Consider the following 9,739-nt stretch of genomic DNA (forward strand, 5'->3'; position numbering starts at 1 on the left):
TTAACTTCTTTAAGCCGTAATAGACGAAAATAAAAATGCATTAGCACGATCGCTCGCTGAAATTTAATGTTTTGCCTTCAAAAACGAATCGTCTATGTATTTTCCTACACGATGTTAAATCATTAAAGGGATCTTAAATGTGACAAAAAAGGGAACAAATCCAACTTTCGTCAGCTTCATCAACATTTTCCTCGCTCTCAAAACAAAAAATTCAAGATATTAAATTTTCAGCTCGTTTTTCGTATACTAGTATCATTCCTCTTGTCATGTAAATGGACAAAGAAAAACTCTGAGATCAGTCGAAAGCGCCCTCTGGCCTTTATAATTGGTTGAGGGACTTTTTATTCACTCGTTAATTGTCTTTTGCCGTTTAAATCTTTCTACGAACTTTTCATTTCCAAAAGTTGTATTGAAAAAGACAATACAGGTTTCAATTTGTTTAAATGAAACCTTTTTTTAATGTGCCATCGCCAGAGGTTTTCCTTCTCAGAAATTTGTCTTCTTCTCTGGCTTAAGGCCTGAAATTCAGTTTGTGTTTAGTAATTCAGCAAAGCTTCTGCACAGATAAGTTATATCAAGTAAGGATTTGTGTGACGCAACACCGTTTAGCTCTTTAACTTCCAGACTTACCTTGTAATTCTCCTTACTGTCAACTTTACAATTCTTATAATGTTAGTTCAGAGAATTTAGTATCGAATCAACTAATTATTCCCCAAATTGATAGTTTTCTTTATTCTCATCACTTTTCTGGTTGATATTGTATTGACATTGTAAGGAGAAATTCTCTCTTAGTCATTCATAGGAGTTAAAAGGTTAAGTTGGCTTGTTAGCTCAGTTGGTAGAGCGCTGCACCGGTATCGCAGAGGTCATGGGTTCAAATCACGAACGGGCCTGAATTTTTTTCAGGTCTTATTTTCAACTACTATTTCAGTAGTGTTCTTAGTTGCGAGGATCTCTTATATTCGTTTCTTCACCGCAGTGCACATATATGATTTTCATACATCCACAATCATTATACGGGTTAAGACAAATTACAAGCCGCACGACCTCTGAGCTTTTCGTTTCGTTCCTAGAAAGTGTATCGCCGGGAATGTGAGGTATTACATGTGGAGCTTTACTCAGTGTTTGAGAATCATGAAAAGAATTCCAGGTCCATCATTTTTAAGTCGAGAGTGTAAATGTTAAATAATCTTTTAACTTTTGTGTGAAGAGTTACCGTCAGGGAGACTGAGCTCCAGTTCCACTGACAAAATGATGTAACGCCACGTGTATTTCCTACGGATCAACATCCTCGACACTGCTTGGCGAGCTTTGATACATTATACAAGAATCATTAGGGGTTTCGTACTGAAAAGTCCTGAAAGATCGGTCATGAATGTATTCTTCTGGATGTTAGGTCTTCCTGGGAGCGTGCAGATTTTGGTGGCCTACATATAACTTGGTCCAAGCTGAGAAAAGTTGTGATGTGTAAAACTTCGACAACTATCAAGGAAATAAGCAAGTAGGTCAAGTAGGTCAACCTTAAGTGTTAAGTGTCTTAACATGTTTCATTTATCTCGTAAATGAACCTGCGTCACCGCTTTACTCTGTTTGTTGCATTTTACTACAAATATATCTGAATATAAGATTAGTCAGCGTTGTTGTCTGTGATAATGCAAATTCCAAGTTTGATTTTGAACGGTTGTTATCTTATTCAAGAATAACGTTTGTCCCATTTGTGTTATTGTTAACTAATCTCAATCATTCTTCGCTGAAAAATGCGATATTGAAAACAAAATCGACCTGACTGCTTTAAAAAAAATTTATCAAGTCGGTAATTTCAGTTTCAGTCTTCAATGACTCCGAGGGAAATGGAGCCTATGACATGCCATGTGCGTGTGTGCGGTAAGCCAAGTAGCCCTGCAGTCAGTGGACCTCAAAGGATATTTTGATGGACTTTGTTACAAAATCAAAATCGAAAATCACATGATTTAGTTCTAGAACGACTGAAGTTAATGTCAACATGGTAGCAACGCAAAAATCATCGTGGCGGAACCAACTAAGACACGTTTGACCCGGCCATAATAATGAAAATGGCCATTATTTTCTCCTTCACAGTCTCCAAAGGAAATTAATCGAGACCGAAACGTGAGGCTGTTTTTGTGGTCTCGCTAGACTGTTTCAATTTCATCTTTAATTCATGCTAAGTGTATCTGTGCGTCAAAATAGAAGCACTTTGACTTGACTTTTCGGGTCTGTAATCGACAAATACTGACAGCTGTGTTTTCTTTTTTCCTCAAGACAGTGGGGGTGTAATACACGTACTTCGAAATGTGGACTATGACTCTTTAAAGTGTGGCTTGCTCCTGCAACTACTTGTCACGTGAAAGGGAATCAATCTGAATTTACTTTTATCTTAATTTGTATTTTGTGGTGGATGAAATCTTTCGATATGGCTGTTGCAAACTGGAGACGAAGCATATTAGTTGAATTATAACGCAAGATTTATTTGTTTTAAAAGCAAAGCTACTTTAATATTATTTTTTCGAATGTAATGCAGCACCGTATTTTAACTTTTATCATCGCGAAGACTTGTGATTTTAGTTTACAATGATTTTGTTCTAAATTCTGTTTATTTAATGGTGTGGAACGGATTACTAAGTTGTGTCAAGGTAGGCCATACCTTCTATGACTTAGTTTCTTTTCATTAGTTTACTACGTCATAGGTCAGTTTCACGCAAATTGTTCTCAATTTTGCATGAAATGTCGATGTTTAAAAGCATTTTACTTTGCTATCTGCTATGCCTGAGTAAATGCTGTGCCCGACAAATTGTTTCATGGGAATGTATAGAACTGTCAGCGACCGAATTTTTTTTAATAAGTCGTCGCCTACGTTTTTAGATAGTCAATAATTTCCGTCAATCGTTTTTTAAAGCTTGAAATTTATTAGCAAAAAGATTTTGTAGAAGGCGAGGTGTGAAAACTCACTACATCCAACTTTATTTCTTCAAGCAACGCTCAAATAGCTGAGCGCCTACTTGAGGATATTGATTTTTTATGCATTTAATTTCGTTTTAGCACCTAAAATTCATCGCTCGCGACTAGATGCGGTTCGGTTGGTTCAGTTAAATGGATAACTCAGACAGTCGAAGACATTTTAAACCCTAACGACAAATAAGACATTTAAACCCACTCCGGACAATAAAGTTCCGGGAGTTACAACATACTTTGTGCTTGAAGTGACACCAGTAATACAAAGAAGAAATAGTTTGATTGTTCCTCGACTATCTTCAAGGTGCTGAAGCGATAAAATAACTCGCAATAATTTCATGGTCAAATTTCAGCCTCTGTTTCCGTGTGATAATGAATTCTCTTCATGAAATTAATGACCAATGCAACAAACACTTTTGACGAGATCACAGTAAATGGCATGCCCAAACTTGCCCGCTACATATGCTCGTTTGTGTTCGCGGTAAAAACTCAGTTGCTACAAAAAATATCAAAGGAAATGACTTTGTGTGTTCTTAAACGTCACTTAACCGAAAAATGAATCTTACCTTTCTTTCCTGAGCTGACATTTGCTTTCCTTTTCAGTATCTGTGGGTAATCAATTATTTTTTATTTGACCGAACTTCAGCTCACGTGACAGTTAATAACTCGAAGCCGGTGAAATTAGGAGACACCAATAAGATTGCCTTACCACCGCAGTGCCACGCATTTGGAGTCTTGGGAAGTATCATCACGCTTTACTTCTATGTATCGAGTACTGTAATAAGGAAAAACCGAAACATAGATTTTATATATATATATATATATATATATATATATACCTATATTTCTTTCTCGTGTAGTTTTTTCTGATCTAAGACTAGATTGAGTTATTTTGACAGCCAAATGATTATAAATTTAATGGCATGGGTTTGGTACATCTGTATCAATATGAATGTGGTTTGCTTACATCGACAAATTCATCACTTTTAGAATTCTCTCTTTTTTCTGCATATACTTTGTGGTCATCTTTGTCATGCTTTTCGTGTTAGTTTCAGCGTGTACTAGCGAGCGATTTATGCGTAAGCGTAATGCACAGTATTTGGCAGGTCAACTAGAAAACAACTCCTTATGTATGAAAAAATTCCCCCTCCTGAATGAAGCCCCCTGTCTGGAACTTCAAGTTTGCAATAAGTTTCTCTATATTGAGGTCCTCCCTTTCCAAAACAAAAACTCTAAAACAGTTGTGATATTGATATTCATTTGGGTTAGTTTGCGCCTTAGTACAAAATATTCGTGTCATTGAAAGCTTGTACTAGTTTCCTTCAAGGGAAAAGGAGTAAATCCCTTATTTTCTCTTGTTTCCTAATTAGATATCACAGGGTTTTTTCCAAAGAAAGTCATATTGTAAACAGAATTTATTAAACCTGGGCGAAAATTCAGAAAAGAAACATAATACGCATTTTGACCTTCGAAAATTTTTCAAACAATCCCCTTCCCCTTCTCTGACAAGCCACCTTTCCAGTGAGCCCCCTCCTCCTCCCCCTGACAAGCATCCTCGATAAAATCGCCCTCGTCCCTCTCTTTGGCAAAGCTCCTTTGCAGTAGTACCCCTCCTCCCTCTCGGGCAAGCTTCCCCTGCCGTAATTCCTCTATTTCCTCCCTGGCAAGCTCCCTCGCTAATAATCCCCTTCTTCTCTCTCTAATGAGCCTTCCGTTTAGGAAATTAGAAACTACCTTAGTGTTTCATTAAGCGTTTATGGAAAATCACTTTCAAAGAATAAAATATTCGTTGCTTGTCTGGCGTTTTGAGAAATTGGATATATAAATAAGGAATAGATAAAGTGATTTAATTCCTGTTGTGAGTGAAATTATTGTTGTTTTGATTCATACAGGTACAAAATCGTTTTCATTTATTGGTACCTCTGGTTTACCTTGAGAATCTAATGACCTTTACCATGCACGTGCTCGATATGGGTGGGCATATTTAGAGACAGCACAAGTGGTGGTTGAGATCTAAAGACAAATTCCTATTTAAATCAAAATATTGGGACAAGCGACATTGTTTGTCTTATCTAGTATTAAGGACATTCAACTCTATAATTCGCTTCTGCTCTATCTCCATTTTACTTATTTTAGAGGATTGGTCAAAAGTGTTTTTAACGCATGCTCAACCGAAGAGCCTCCCTTTCCATTTAAGGTAGTCTTTGAAGAGGGCCTCAATGAGGTTTACCCGTGACCAGTCAAAGGGCTTATTGACTGACGGTTAAACTTCAATCGTCAGCTGTGAAAAAGGATAGATTTTACCATCAACCGTCAAAATTCAAATCAATATCTAACCATCAAACACTTCATTGAATCTCCCTATTTAAGCCGCTTGCTAACAATAGTTTTAGACCTTGAAGAATCTTTAAAATGGTAAACTTAGTCTCCAGATTTCCAAAAGTTGCCCAGTTTATCGTCATTTTCACTAATCGTGACTGATTAACTGGCTGGTTTCACATTTTCGCCCGTAAAACGAACAGATTGTAAATATTGTAATATTTTCCTTGATGCTTTAAACTTGTCTTTGCGCACGCCACTACGCACCATTCCTAGTGTCACGTATAGATAATGTTGAGTGTCCCGGAAACTAGTCGAACGAAAGAGAATCCAAAATGTGCACGAGATACTAAAGAAAAAATAGACCGTAAGACAGTACAAAGAATGCACTAGATACAAACGTGACATAAGACGTGAAAATCCAATAAAAGCGAACCCTAAATGAGCGAGGAATACTCACGTTTCCATCCATTGAAATAGAATCCTATGAGTGTACGAGATATAAACACAACAATCGAAAGAAAAGAATTCTAAAAATATAATGTGCAATGTAATAACGTAACTAACGAATGAAGGAGTATCCTGAAGTGCTCAAGATAAAAACTAACGTAACAATCGAATGAAAAAGAATCCTAAGAGTGCGTGAGATAAAAACGCAACAGTGGCATGAAAGAGAATCTTTAAAATGTGCGAAATGCTAACAAAACAATCCACAATCCATTGCAAGTCAAGCCTAAAATGCGCGAGATACTGACATTACTTATCAATGAAGAAGTATCCTAAAAGTGCACGAGAAACTAATGTTACAATCGAATGAATGATAATCCCAAAAGTTTGCGAGATGGTAACGTAACATTTATTGTTGATGTTCGAAAAAGGAAAAATGTAATTTTTATTATAACTATTAGAAATATATCTTCTTCTTAATAAAATTCAAGCTCAAAGGCCCTTAAATTTAATTACAAACCGTCAAAGGCCATAAAATATTAACCATCAACAGGAATGGGTTCCCGCCATCAACCATCAAATCTACCCGGACTTTTCCCGGACAAGGATATCCACAAGCTGAAATGGCATTCCAAGAAAGCAAGAACAGCCACCAGATTGACCACATCATGATTAACGGGACCTGCAGGCGCTCACTACAAGATATACGTGTTTGGCGAGGTGCGGTCGTTACTATCACTTGCTTTCGGCTGTTTTGAAGCTCAAGCTCAGAAGGACTGGGAGGCAACCTCACAGACATCAAAGGTTCGATACAGAGAAGCTGAAACGACCTGATGTTGTGAAAGCGTTTGTCCTTCAAGAAAAGAACAAGTTTCAAGACAGAGGGTCCAAAATAGACTTTTCCAATCCTGCATCCTGCCTTTTTTTTATTTCACCCCGCTATCCCGCCGCAGTGAACATTTTTATGCCGATCCCACGTGGTTAAACCAAAGTTTCTCTAGTTCACCGCCAACTGATAAAAAATTATAGCCTTTAAAATAATCATAATGTACTCCAATTAAGGAGAAAGGCAAAGATTTGCTTAACGCATATGTAGCTGGCTTAAAAAACGGTTGTTCCACCGTGTGTTTACGGTCTTCATAAGTGAGAAGCAAAACTCCGCCTAAGGAAGGACTGACTAAAAAGCTATCCTGTTACATACATCAAATTCGTCAGCCGATCGCAAAACGACAGAAATCGTATCTCAAAGATACGACAGACTTCGTCAACTTCATAAAAAGCCAAAGCTTTCGAAACAAGTGATATTTGTTTCGATCGACGTTACGAGCTTACAGTGACACAGATATACACCCCTACCCATTCCAAAGCGCTTATTAGAAAAAGTATTTAGACTCATATTTCAGCAAATCTCATCCCAATTCAACGAACAAAATTACTTGCAACGCACGAAACCGCCATGGGCACTAAAAATGGCAGTGGCTTTTGCAAATATATTCATGGCTAAAATCGAAATTCAAATCCTAGATAAAAGGCGCTAACAAACCGTTCGTTTCATGAAACGCTACATCAACGACATTATCTCTCTCCTGCACACCAACAGACACGTCGTCAACCATTTTATTGAACAAGCAAATAAACTCTTCCCAATAATCAAACTTTCGCCTGAAATATCTGATTCAGAAGGTACTCCCTTAGACACCGCTATCTATAAGGGTGAAAGATTAAACAGGGAGTCAGTTCTCTACGTGAGAACCCACTTCGAACCAACAGAGACATTCCGATACAAATTATCCACAACGTGTCACCAACTGGGAGCAAAGGAAGGCTTCGTCAAAGAAAAAGCGTTGTGATTCCTCAGGAATAATTCTTTTAAAAGAAAAATTTTAAGGTAACGTTAGACATACCTGGCTGAGAGAGATACTACCTGAAAAACTTCATTGACAACCAACTCTCAATAGTAAAATTTGAAAGACGTAAACGGGCTCTCTTCCAAAAGGAAAAAAAAACCGAATCTTACCCTTTGTAATAAAACAATACCACTCAACAGTTCCAAACATCAAAGAAATCCTTATGAGTAAGTGGCATTTAATAAATCAACAACCATTGCTAAGGGAAATCTTCCAAGAACCGTCGACGATATCATAGAGAAAGGGGCGTTCACTCAGACAAACTCGCGAGAGCAAAACTACTACGAAGGTGAGAAAACCGGACGTAGTGTGTAGTTGTGTAAACACTTGTAACTAATACAGAAAAAACTGGACGTAGAACGGAGTCATTTACGCCTGCTAACCCCAATTTACACGGAAGCATCGGGTGACTCGTAACGAGCTAAATTATGATCCCGCCTGTACCCGTCCTATCCCCTATCCCACCTTCGAAACGGAGCATATCCCGGTCTCGCCTTCCTATTTTTTTCTCGCATCTCGACTATAAAATGTCTCGTATTTCCACATCCCGCCTCGACTTTAAGCCTCATGCTGCATCCCGCCAAACTTATGTTGGACCCTCGAGACAGTGCTACAGTACCTTGATGAAGACCAAACAGAGCGAGAGGACTTGGGCAACAAGAGATGTCATAATGACTGTGAATACATGGAAATCATATATGTGTACTGCAGTTGAAGAAACGAATTATATAAAATTGATCCTCGCAGTTATGAAACACCACTTCAGTAGTGTTCATAACTGCGAGGATCGTTTATATTCGTAGATGTCATAATGTTGTACCTGCCTGCACGAAAAGCAGAGAGCAATATCTGGGATATCGGAAACAGAACAGCGGGAAAGAGTAGACGGCAGATAGTACTGGGCGCACCATTGAACACAGGTGGAAAACGAAGAAGAAATTTTTGGAGGCAAGATCAGAGATACTAAAAGACAGGCTCCAACAGTAGTACAAAGATGCCAACCGTAAGTAGGCATAAGAAGCAGCGAGGCGTAATAAACAAGGACCTGTCTATTAGATCACCAAAAAGATCTGCAAGAAGTACACAGCTTACAACACTTCAACAATAAGGGACAAGACTGGGAGACTGATGTTTAGAGAGAAGGAACAAGAGGACAGACGGATAGAGTGCGTCGAAGAAGTATTGAACAGACCACCGCCGGAAGTAGCTGCTGATATTCCACCGGCAGAAGTAGACTCAAAGGTTAAATCTCTGAAAAAAGGGAACGCACCAGGGCTGGATAACCTAGGTCCAGAGCTGTTTAATGCTCACCCAGTGGTTGCAGCAAGCATCCTACAGCAACTGTTCTACGAAATATGGAAAGGAGAGAGAATTCTTGAAGAATGGTAAAAAAACTTGATTGGGCTCAAGTTTCGCCGGAAGAAAACGGAGGTTATGACTATCAATGTGTCCAATCCATAACCTATTAAGATTGAGGATCAAGATTTTAATCAAACGGGATCCTTCACTTATCTTAGTACTGTAATAAAAAGCGACGGTGGAGAAGACAGTGAATTCCAGAACCGAACAAGGTAAGTGGAACCTAGAATCGGACGCAACGGGGAAACAAAGCTGCGAATTTACAAGGATTGCGTCCTGCCAACCTCGCTATACGGCTCAGAGTGCTGGCGAATGCGATCTTAAAAGGTTGTTGGTATTCCACAGGACATCTCTCCGAAGGATCTACCGTATATTAGGCCCAAGCAGCATCTCCAATCAAGAGCTTCTGGAGCGCTGCCAACGTGAAGATATGAAGACCACCCTCAAAAAACGACGGTGAAGATGGGTCGGGCATGTCCTTCGGAGAGAACCCGACAGCATTGCAAGAGTGGCCTTCTACTGTATACCAATGGGAAAAAGAAAGAGAGACTGACCTAAAACAACTTGGCGTCGGACGGTCGAGAAGGAGATGAAGACCACATATGAGACGTGGGGTGCAATCTAGAGGCGTGCCCAGGATAGAGAAGAATGGAGAGATTTCGTTGCTGCCCAATGCGCTAAGAGGCGCGATTGGTAGTAAGTAGGTAAGAAAGTTAGAGAATTACAGATAAGAGGGT

General features: G+C 38.9%; 1 long non-coding RNA gene across 1 annotated transcript; it reads left to right on the forward strand.

The window, feature by feature from the left end:
* Positions 1–534: 534 nt before the first annotated feature.
* Positions 535–2,806, forward strand: LOC149037684 (uncharacterized). Its single transcript, XR_016181240.1, has 2 exons — positions 535–1,501; positions 2,281–2,806. It is a non-coding gene; the product is annotated as an uncharacterized LOC149037684 (long non-coding RNA).
* Positions 2,807–9,739: the final 6,933 nt, after the last annotated feature.

This window comes from Pocillopora damicornis, chromosome 11, assembly GCF_964200805.1.
Source record: "Pocillopora damicornis chromosome 11, jaPocDami1.2, whole genome shotgun sequence".
In the NCBI taxonomy this organism is placed as follows: domain Eukaryota; kingdom Metazoa; phylum Cnidaria; class Anthozoa; order Scleractinia; family Pocilloporidae; genus Pocillopora; species Pocillopora damicornis.